General features: G+C 41.8%; 1 long non-coding RNA gene across 1 annotated transcript; it reads left to right on the top strand.

The window, feature by feature from the left end:
• The first annotated feature begins 11,040 nt into the window (after positions 1-11,040).
• LOC136504791 (uncharacterized) lies at positions 11,041-12,334 on the top strand. Its single transcript, XR_010770989.1, has 3 exons — positions 11,041-11,202; positions 12,060-12,124; positions 12,257-12,334. It is a non-coding gene; the product is annotated as an uncharacterized lncRNA (long non-coding RNA).
• The last annotated feature ends 221 nt before the right edge of the window (positions 12,335-12,555 follow it).

Below are 12,555 nucleotides of genomic sequence, written 5' to 3'. Positions count from 1 at the left end.
AGTAGTCTGGGCAATGTCGTCCTTATATTAGTGGTCAGCAACGCGGGCAGCTCGCTTAACGGCTTGCTTGAGGGCTCGGACGGCTACGGGGAGTCATAGTCGAATAGGCGTAGTCGGTTGCCGTGGCTGAGTAGTCAAAACTGCTTCCTGGTAGATTCTTGATCAACCTGAGCAGTTGCTGAGTAGTCTTCTAGGTTGTCACCATGCATAGCTTTCTCCTCTGTGTAGATTGATTCATAGCCCCCCTTCTATTGATTGCGTCGGAGCCATGATGGCATTGAGGTCTTGATCTTCGAGAGTTGTTGCCGCTGCTATAGATGGATTTGTACTTCTTCCCGTACGTTGGCATAGTGTCGGATCTTGACGTAATACACGCATGCATCTTCCTATACCTGAGCGATGCACGCATGTAGATACAAGTACATGCAAGAAGCCAAGTTCTGATCAGCTTGCATGTTGCTGCATGTTGTTCAATGTATTTACGTCTTCATGTTCACGTTCATGATGATGGATTTCTGGCTAATGGCTGGACATTGAGTGCTGGAAACGACGGTGAAGGTTGATCCTGGTGAGAACGTCGATCCTCGAGAGTCTTTTTTTGTCGTTGTTGTAGATGGATTCCACCACTAACGAGTTTCTTGGGATGACAACAAGATGTAGACGTCGGTATGTGACGGAGGTCGCTGAGTTGTAGCCATAGTAGATTGATTCCACCCGCTGAGTTGCCGCTGTATGGTGGAATCAAGGTCTGCCATCTGGTTCACCATGGATCAGCACGCACACCCCTACCTGGTGTGCCAACTATCGACAAAAGATGCTCGGCAGTCCACCAAGGGGTATCCCGCGATGGTAGATTTGTCGGTGGAGGTGCGCGTAATCAGGAACCGGATGGTGACACAAGGCACAAAGACAGCGATTTAGATAGGTTTGGGCCGTCTGATCGACATAATACCCTACGTCTTATGTCTTTGGTGTATTGTATTGAATATGAGATGTATGTAGATGTTGATTAGGGGACCCCTATCCCTCCTTATATGCTCTGGAGGGGTAGGGTTACAAGGAAAATATCCTATTTGGTACTATACAATATCTTATGCACGTCGACCAGTGCCGTGCACACCTTGATCCTGTGGTCTAGGCCACCTCTGATGGTGCGGCCCATGTCTTGTCTTATGGATATCGGAGGTCATATCCCCCACAGCTTGCCTGGGTAAAATATAACCTAAAGTTAGCATTCCATCGTGGCAACATGATCACCAAGGCACCATCTTTTCTGCGACTCCGGTCGACTCCATGATCCATCGTTGTTCCTATTATGACATATGTGGATGCAACGCAGAGACATAATTAATCAAAGGCAACCACAACTCTTAAACTACGTTTACGCCTCTCACACTAACGAGATAGCTCTAGTGACTAATGTACTAGGCCACGTATCCATGTTGTTGAATAAGGCATTATTTCCCAACAAATGTTTTAGTTCTACAACCCCAAGGTGTTCCTCTATTTCGTTGATTTAATATATATTCGAACTAGGGCTCATCAGCTACCTTAGTAAACTAATTATCCTAAGTGACAAAAATTACAGAGAGCTCATAATAATACAATAAAACTACTGTAAAATTTTCAAGTCTATCACTTGCATCATTTGATCACAATAATTCCTACAAAATGATATCTTAATGATACTAAGCACTTTAAAATAACAAGAGCAACCCTAAAAACAGCACCAACTAGATGAACAAAATACATTAACAGATAGATCATGATTTTAGGAACCTAACAAAATTGGTTTCACTATTTTTGGATCCCTAAATGATTTTATATGTAAATAACAAAAATCAGCTCAGAATTTATTTTAGAAAACCTTTTCTAATTCCCTGGAAAACGAAAAGGGCACCGCGGCCCACTCGGCCCAGCAGCCTAGCGCGGGGCGGCCACGCGCGCGTCGTGATGGCCCAGCGCGGCCCAAGATCGGAAGGACCACGCGAGCGCTCATGTTTTGCAAAAGAACCCCGGGACTAATCGGTTATTACGCAGCGCCTCTGATCAGTATTGCACAAGAGACGTATTTTACATTAAGGACCTTGGAACATGTTGCCTTCGCAACGGCACGGCACACCGGTGGCAACGACGGTTACACCGGGCAAGCTGGACCTGATGCGACAGGAATAAAGGACAGACCACCATCTACTGGTAAACCCGTAAGCATGGATGGCGGTTGAAAACTCAGCAGCGTACTGCCAGGAACGACAGGGGCGAGCGGCTAGCCACGGTGGTGGCGCAGCCAATCCGATGAGCCTACGCACGCCCAGGGAAGTAGAGGTGGTGGAGAGGCATCAGTAGATCACCTAGGTGCACACCCCAAAGACGGTTTAAGCAGGGAAACACTGGGGCAGGTTGGCCACGTGCGCCCGCACCGTGCGACAGCTCTACGAGCGTGGCATCAGTGAGTCACCCTACCACCAACGAACGCTCTAGCCAAAATAACATGAGCATCGAATAGGGGGAATCAAACCAAGTTCATAGATATGATCAATCGAATTGCTAACATCCCTACAGGCGTTACCCGCAGTTTCCCGAGCATAGCGATGATTTTTGATCGGCGACGAGCCAATCGCCAAATTGGCCGACCACAATGCCCGTCTGCACCTTAGTGAGGGCCAGGCCACTAGATAACCTCCTAGGCTTCTTCTTGGCATGAGGAATCAGACTGCGAAGCCTCAAGCAAGGTGAATTAGAAAGGCGGGAAGTACGGTGCCCAGGCCATTGTCATGTCGATGGAAAAGCATGAGGATGAGCCTCGAGCGGTAGGGCGAGTTAAAGCATGGCTCTGGTTGGTGGTGGCAGCGAGCTCATGCACACAAGCGATAAGGCAAGGTGGTTGGCGTGACGCGCGTATCTTGAAGTGGCAGGACCCAAATGAGGGTGCATCGGCGTCGGCTGGCGGCTAGGGTGGATAGGGAAAGCGTCACATCGCCACTAGAGCCGGAGCCAATGGCTGAGACGCTATGACGTAGGACGGCTCAAGTGCTCAACACGGTATGTGGATTGAAGGGTGAGGCGAGCACCATGTCTGCCGAGTCCAACCCGCCGCGGCCACGGTATGCTCTGCGCACGGCACCGTGGCCAGTCGCCTAAGCACGACGTGCATGCAGCAGCGAGCCAAATCACAGATGATGCGTGACCTCAACCTTATGCGTGAGCTAGGCAATGGTAGCGGCCCGACCATGGCCTAAGCCCTAATGCCAGCAGCGCCCCACGCGTGGTGACCTCGAGCCTGGGCCGAGCGGCTGCTACCGATGTCATGCATGAGTTTTAAAGCGAACAAAAAACTATGCCTAACTCAACCCAAGTCCAACCAGCTACCCCAACCCACAGCTGGTGCTACCAACTAGATAGCGAAGTAATTCCTCCGTCCGAAGAGTGACTAGAGAGGAAGATAGAATCCCGCCAACATGAGCTCGTCACGCTGGTCACAGGTTCGTGAATCAGAACATCAACGACGTAGTTCATAGCGCGTTCTTGCGAAATTCGGCAATTTTTTTGCATGAGCATCGTAACTCTAACATAATCACGACCTGCACCATGTTCTAGTATACACCTAAATGCAACCAATCGTGCAAAAACATAGATATATTGCTTAATCATTTTTGTGGAATTTTAAATGCCAAAATGACATTGTCTACGATTCTTTTCCGACTTAGACAGAGTAAGGGCTTAGTTAGAACTAACAACCATTAGCGCTTTTGCCTTAATTTTGAAAGGGTCTAAACCTTGTCGGATTCAACTTACAATTGTACCATGACCTAGCACATACTACATACTAACTCTTAGAAACATAATATCCAAGCACTTCCTAATTAGTTTGTCTAATATAATTTGCCAAAGAAGGATACTTTTAAATATAAGCTCAAGTGCTTGATGGCAACGAAAATGACCCTTCCAAATTCCAAGTTTGTTTTTTGTTGAACTCCCCAAATTACTAACTAATAGTATTTATTCTCCAAAAATTAATGTTGTATTTCCATCTACTACACTTACACTCTAAACTTTATTCAAGTGCTACATACAAATTATATTTAATTTTTGCTTATAAAAATTGCTTCCATGACAATGTTTAGAACTGCTTATTCTACTCTTCGCGTTAGGATTTTTTCATTAACACATATAGGCATTTACGTAACTAACTCACTATATTGATAGATCTATCTCTCAGGCCATAATCTCAGTGCTTAGCGAGCTCGTAACACCGGAGGTGTTACAATATGATACCTTCATATTGAATCATTCAATATGATATGGATATAGATAGCTTTTGTACAAAGTCCTAAGAGAAGATGTTTGGATCATAAACACAAAATAAAATTTTTCTTTAGTCCGTATCTTCCATCTCAAACTTCGTCTTTAGATTACTACGTGCTATTAACATGTGTTCATTTTTACCAATGATGTCAAGATTATTGACCATCATATAACGCTATGAAATCCAATCAAGAACTTTAAAATGAACACCCACGTGTAATCAATCTTTTACCCCTTTAGTTTAGGGAATACACATAAAGTCAATTGTACCAAATTCGACTTAACTGCTTTAAGCCATATATTGACTTAAGCAATACACAATATATGTTGTGATTTTATGTATGAGGGTTGGGTATATGAACTCCTTCCTGGAAGCTTCACAAATACACCAAATCAAGTGATCATATAAATATATGCAATCACTACATCTATCAACTATCAACTGCAAAGATAGATGCTTTTGTACTGCCAATCAAAAGATAGTATCAGAAATTCATAACACTCATTATGGAGAATAATTTGCATTGAAAACCAATTCTTGGGCTTTGCGTAAACCCCTTGTGCTACTAGTCTTGCTTTGTATCTCACCACCACATTGTTCTCAATCCATTCTAGGATGAAAACACATTCGTATCCCACAGTAAAGATACCTCAAGGTGTTGGCATCACAACCCCAAAACACCTCTTTTCTGGTGAGCAAGACTATCTCTGCATGTATTACATCACTCAACAAGTTCCAGTAAGAGTGAGAAAGCACTATGCCATGGTCCTATTCACTGGATGACTTGAAATGTCGTATACAATTTATTCAGAGAAGTATGTGTCGACACATGTAGCCTTTCTATCATATAATTCTCCGGTCTATCAAAACTCAAAGTACCCTGAATGACTCATTGTGACTTCCCAAAACGAGAGTTAGGGCTTTTTGATATCCTAGCATCAGTATTTAGGTGCACCTCTAAGCTAGGTTTGTGGATGACATCCATCCACTAGGTAATAACCAATATTTACCCACAAGGTAATATTTCCCCGCAAGGTGTCGCCAACCATAGATTGACCTGCATTTACTATCTTTAGAAGAAAACCTTCTATTGCTAGCATTAATAATCCTGCTTTATGGCCATACTTCTCCCCCTCTTATTTATAATTAGGAGTTGAGTGGTTTTACTTGGTACCACCACTTTTTCTAGCACATACTTGCAATGGATTAACAATTTTAAAAGACATCTTAGTAATCAGTAAATGCATTTAGTAGTGTATTTGCAATATTATGCAAATCAACCATTCTCTGAACTCAAAATTTAGTTCATTTAGTACGTGATCCTGAGATTGAAATGTCTTATGCATTCCAAATAATTTTCTGGCATTATATGTGGTACATCAAATCTCCCCCTAATGCCTGGAAATGCTCATTATCAAAATAAAAACAGCATACGGGTAGTAAATAGATCCTCCATAAGAGGTTCTAGATACTTAACAATCGACGGAGATTGAAATCTCACATTGATCCCCAGTTTTCTGTGTGTACCCGTCAATGTACACTGTGGTGGTGAGATTGGTACTTATACAACATAATCCGATCTTACGCAAATAGAAAATCTCCATGGATTCGCATGTACTAAATGCATATAGGGGATATGCAGTTAATCACAAGTTAGGAGTGTGTAAATCTGTCTGACCCCGACACAAAGTTGGCAAATAGCAATTCACTAATAGTAATCCTACTAAGATCTTGATGTCTTACTCATAGATTCCATTTATCCTTTTGGATATGTAACTAAACTTTTGTTATACCAAACAATCGTCATTGTAGGCACAATAATTTAGTAGAGTTTAGGATAATGATCTCACAACATCCGCCATTATTTACCAAATGCATTGTTAAGTGTGGACACTTTACACACTCTAGATCATCTTATAGATGTATCTTCACAACCATGAAATGTTTGAACTGTCCATACAATCTTTGTATCGGACCCACATATATTCTCTTGAATATGATTAAGGAATCCAAGACATTCAAATATGATTTTAAGATAAGAGGGTCTTAAAATCTATTTCCCTATGGCTCTATCATGCCCACACTCTGGGAAAAACCATGACCAATAGAATTGCTAATAATTTTTCACTCATCCCTGTGGATGGCCAAGATGATCATTCCAAATCCGGAATGCATCAATAGTGTGAAAAATTATCTTATACGCACCATGTTGTACGGGGATGATTGTATGCATAATACAATCAAAATGAGACTTATCTCATTACTTATATGCCATATCCAATGTTGTCTTTTTATGTTTCCATATGAAAACATATTTGGATATCTCTATAATTTGGTAAGATCTGAGTTGAATTGGGTCATAATTAAATATCCTCAATTGCTAACTCAGTATCCATAGGAAGAATGATAGTGACAGAATAGGCTAAACTATCATTGCATCGCACCAGTGATGACAAAAAATATTCCCTCTTCTTGTCATAAGAACCAGAAACATTTTGCTTCCCTAATTATAGAATTTGTGGTACAAATGTCCACTAGGCACATATTATTTCTTATTGAAATGATTCTCGTACAATCTATATATGACAAGAATTCAATGAAATTCTCGTCTAATATATAGAAATCCATAAATATTGTGAAATATTGTCGAGTATCAAATACATCAATATGATACCCACAATATTTATGCATTGACAACAAGTATTACAACATATTCCGATGGACATTATAAAATAGTATCAATGGGCCATGAGATTATTCCAAATCTCAAATCAAGTCATTCGAAGTATACTCGATGATCATGTTGTCCATGTGTTTGAGGTTCTCTTATGAGAAAAGTGAAGTGTTGTTATGTGCTCCCATAGGATCCAGCAATGAACAGCCAACCTCCTAGGTAGCTTCATATTAAGATTGAAAAATCCTTCATATCTTATTTCTGTAGCTCCTGTTTTATCCCTTATAGACTTTTAATATAGATCAATTACAAATTTAAGAGTATGACATTATTTAGCGCATATATGACATTACTCTGTCATTATTGGGTTCACATTGTCATGACTCATTTGCACATTAGGCCTTTTGCTTCCGCCATTGGAAGAGAATTGTATGAACAATATGATCATGGCCTTTCATAGTTTGAAAAACTAGAGACATGATCCACTCATGATTAGCCTCAAACTATATGAGTTCATTTATTGTTCATAACACTCCTGAAGAGTGAGCCACAAATCATGTGCTTTTCTTTCCACAAGATAGTCTTATGGAAGATCTTTATGGACGTAGTACCTTAACAACAATAAGGCACAATCTCCTTTGATCTATAACAAACAATTCCTAATTGATGTTCATTAAATTCTTCTATTAGTCCATGGGATAAAACCAATGTTAATGTCCATTGTACATGTGGGATATTGATGCCATCAAGAGCGAGTTCAACAGACTCCCCTCAAGTCAGTATCCATAACATGTGACAAACCATTGATTTAATTAATTTACACTCAAGGTAAACTAAAAATCACTATGGTGATGTTGTAATCTCTGATGCAAAATTTAGGTTGTTCCATATCTTATCACTTTGTTTTGGATAGTGGGAGGTAGTAACAATAATTGTAAACCTTCCAACAATTAGAGGTAATCACAAAATATGTAAACCTCACAAACAATCATTATTAATGTTGATACACACATTATAGATAATCTCTATGTCCGAAACATAGAGTAGATCTCTCAGTAGGAGGTAAATAAATTACTGCTATAGGCACGATCTCTGGGCTGATATATTTGTATGAATATACCACAGCCAATGACTAAGACTCTACCACCTATGTGTAGCCTGAAATAATGAATGATGGTAATCATCGTAAAAGTGTACCATTCTTATATTTCTAAAACACTTATTTGGGACAACACAATGTAGGTAATCATAAGTTTAATAAACATGATGTAGACCTCTCAGCAATGGGCGAATAATCGCTACCATAAGCATGGTCTTTGGGCCGAATAATTCAATATGAATTAAGCGTAGCCAATGCCTAGGACTCCATCACTTGTGTTAGGACCCCAAATGTATCCAAGATATGAATATAATAACATTTTTGCATAATCCATCATTAATTAAGAAACACTTAATTAAGATGATCAACCATTGTTAAAATGCAATTTATAGAAAAATTAACAAATTAATATGGTCAACAAAGTACATGAATAAACACTTATACTGTTAAACATGAAACTTACTAAGCACATAGTGCTATAGTTGGCTAGTGGTATAACTATGCAAAATCCCGTAGGATCGAATCAAAAATCCACTTCCTATGTTAGCCACACTAGCAAAAATGGTTTGGTTATCATTTTGCTTTTTCGGACTAGGCCAATATGGGCCTAAACACACCAGTCATTAATTAAGCATCACTTAATTAAGAGGATTCGATTTTGTTGCAATTAAAATTAGTTGCCAAACAAAATCGACAAACTATGTATATTTAAACATCTACAACTTTATGGTCCAGAAAACATGTCTAAATATTACAATAGCGAATTTGTCTACAATATAATAATTCATGATGCAATTTCTGAGAGCTTTAATCTCAAAAAAATTATCTATTTACATAAGATAAATATTGCGCATCATAACATTTTTTAGACTTAAGGTCTAACATGAACATTTATATAAGAAATAAATGCTATATTGCAGTGATATAACTGGCTAAACATAAAACCAGAGAAATTCATGAATAATCTATTTATAGATTATTATGCAATTGACATAAACAATAAAGGACATTTGTGCAAATCGGCACAGCCTTATATCCATCCATCCTCAGACGGTTTCTCCTGCGGGAAGAAAACAACCCGTCGCTTGGCCTTTCGGCCGCGGGAACAGCGCCGCCGTCCAGATCGTTGCTGGTGGAAACCGTCCATCGCGGGGTCTTCTGCCGCCGGCCGCCGGCGCAGGGGCCGCGCGGGGCTGGCCGCCACCCGCGGGTGCGTTGCCGTGCGAGGGAGGCCGAGCGCCGGGCCAGCCTCCAGCCGCCACCGCGGGGCCGCAGGCGCGAGGCACGGGGGCCACGGGCGTGGGGCCGGAGCCGCCGGCACGGCTCGAGGCCGCAGGCGTGGGGAACCGCAGGTCGCGGCGTAAGGCCACCAGCCGCGCAAGGCCACGGCACGCGAATCCGGCCGCGAGGGTCGCAGTGAGGCGCGGTCGCGTGGCCGCCTGCCGCTGGCCGGGCGCACAGCCGTTGTTCCTGGTCGAAGGGGCTCGAAGCCCTTGCCGATTCGGCACAACCACGGCGAGTTCCAGCCGTAGCGGTCGCTCAAGGCGTGGAGCCACCACCCATTACCCACAGATGCTGAGCATGGGCATGGGCATGGGGTAGCCGCCCAGACGTAGCGCACGGCGTCATCAGCCGTGGGCAGTCATGTCACCAGAGAACAGAGGCATAAATAAAATCGCAGCGTGCAGCAAGATGCATAGCAGCACGGAGATGGCAAAGGAACCCATGACAGTGAGCCCGAAAGGAGCGAGAAGAATAGGATCGAAAATCTGGAAGGTACGTGGCAGTTACGTCGATCCCATCTTTCCTTCTCAGACTCGCTACATCTTGGTGATATCGTCGTTCTTCTTGCAGCGGAGGCCGATTCCTCGCCCATCCGTCACAGCAACAGCGCCGACGAACATGTCTCTGGCGAGTTCTTCATTGAGGCATTCATGCCTCTGTTCTCGTTGTCCCCTTGCCAGCACAGTCAGCCGAACGCAGTTCTTGCAACGGGCCGATGCTTCTCCTTCCCTCACGGCAACAACACCGAGAAACTTGTCTCCGGTGAAGTGCTTCGGGCTCATCTTCTCTTCGAACTCTTGGCATCAGTGGAGAGCGTGCGTACCTGATAACGTGTTAGAAGTAGAGAGCGAGACACAAGCGAGGGATGCAAAATGATTATGTGTATTGTATTGCAATGAACAGTGTGAGTCCATGTAGGTGGTTACAAGTATGAAAGAGAAAAGGGTGAAGAGACACCCCTTGGATTAATCCCTAATTGAGCACTAAATAATAATTCTCAACAGAAATATCTACATCTTATCCCATCAAATGATCATGCAAATTGCATGTTTGATTTCCTCAATGCGTTTGTACTGCAATGAACTTGTGCAGGAACTAAATTGGGTTGCCATAATTTTTTTATAGAAGCATATATATAGATATATTTTCGTTTTCTTTAAGTGGAAGGTCATTTATAAATAAGTGTAAGTGTAAGCATATATATAGGTATATTTTCGTTTTCCATATTACCTTTTTGACATTTTGTTATTTATTGTTCTCTAGCATTTTTCTTTATTAGTTTCATGTATTATTTTGTATTATGAAAACATACCTTTTCATTTGTCTTTTTATTTCCTTTTGTTTTCATCTTTGTATTTTTTGGGGTTCATAGTGAAACGATGAAATGCACTAATGGATAATTTTGTATTATGTGTTTCATGCTTATATTTTCTTCATTAAGTTGTCTTGATGTATGATTTAAATTGGTTCCACATGTAGTGTGTATATATATATATATACACACTTTTCCTATACTACAGTCACCTGATATGTGTGAGTTGTTCCGGCGACGCGATCGCGCGCGCAGCCTCAAGGTCTCTGTTGGGTTGCATTCGATCCGGATGTGATTCAATTCAATAGAAATGAGACCCGTTAACACATCCTAGACCCGGTCCTAATTGTGCCCACTGCCGACACCTCTTCGAATTCTTTTTTGTTTTCCTCAAACCGTGCGCCCTTCAGACACGAAAGGAATCCGAGGCGACTTCACCCAGGTCGTGGCGACAGGGCGATTTTTCCGGTGATTTGCCGCATCGTCGCCGTGGCGAAGCGATTTTACCGGCGAAATCCCCATCTCAGGTGACGCTCTATGTTCTGTGGGGTGGCTGCATCTCCTTCCTCCTTGTTCATCGTTGCTGAATCACTTGTTGCTTGTGTGTACTCGATCCCATTTCCTGATTGGATGTTGATTTCGTCTTCGATTGGTTGAAATCATAAGCAAAGGATACAGACGGAGTGGTGGAGAGGTGTGCTGATTTTTTTAGTGGTATTGGTCGGATGAGTGGTGGAGATGGAGAGGTGTGTTGGTGATGTATGCTTTGTGCAATCCATTCAACATTTTTTGGAGGCAAATGTTGGAGGTCATGCTTTGATTTCCTTCTTGCCCTTTGCAGTTAGATGTGCAAGTTGTATTATCAAATGCAGTGAATTACCCCTTCTGTTTGTGCCTCACTATGGGTGATTAGGCGTCAAGTATTGGAGTTGGCTGCGGCAACCGACAATTTAAAATTTTACCATAACTTTGCTTTTGATTATCGTTCACGTGAAAAGGGATGGCTGAACACTATATCTTTGGGTCAGTTCTGATGACCTGAGCCTGCATAAAGAATGTAAAAGATTCATGTACATTTCTTCCTTACCTGATATTTGTAAAAATATTTGAGGTGTTCTGCCTGTACACAACTCAGGCAGATGCCATGGATATTGTCTTATAGCACAAGTTTCTGATAAGGTCCCTTCATAAGAAATTCATATTAGTTCATGAAATAAATTTGAGATTTCTATTGTTTTACTTTGCTCTTTCAGTTTTTTGTTGCCTTCCAGGAATCTGTTGTGGTTCTGATATTTTGTAGGATTAATAACAATATTCAAAAACTGTATGCACCTATATGGTTGAGTTCTTTCTTTGCTAAGTTGCTCATAAACCTTAGTTTCAGGGATCACTTTACGCAGGAGACATATCTCATTCAAAAACTGTATGCACCTATATTGCCACGATGAGGTGAGGATGCTGTACAAATTTTCTTGCAGTCAGTGTTCATTTCAATCTCCTTTGAAAAATTCTAGCGTAGTTCGAGCTGCTCTGTTTATTGATCTGTAGCTGTCTGACACAGGCCTGCCTGTATTCTTTCAGCAACAATTTGGCTTGCTTGTTTGCAGCTCTCTCACCAGATGTTTCAGATAGCAGCGTCTTGGGTTTAGTACTTGTTCATCTGAATTATTTCAGTTTGCATTGATAGCTAGTGTCCTGCTAATTCCAATGTGCAACGGTTCCTTCTTTGGTTACTAGGAACTGCAACATTTCAGCTGTGCCGTGTTCCAGATATTCAGTTCAGACAGAGATTGAAATAGCTATTGGGCAGTGTACTTGATCAGTCCGATAGGAAACCATGTGGTGCCGGCACTTGCTTTCAGTCCACCGGGTCGAGTAAG

This window comes from Miscanthus floridulus, chromosome 14 (assembly GCF_019320115.1).
Source record: "Miscanthus floridulus cultivar M001 chromosome 14, ASM1932011v1, whole genome shotgun sequence".
In the NCBI taxonomy this organism is placed as follows: Eukaryota; Viridiplantae; Streptophyta; class Magnoliopsida; order Poales; family Poaceae; genus Miscanthus; species Miscanthus floridulus.
Note: the sequence above shows the minus strand (reverse complement) of the source record. Positions and strands in the feature narration are given on the sequence as shown.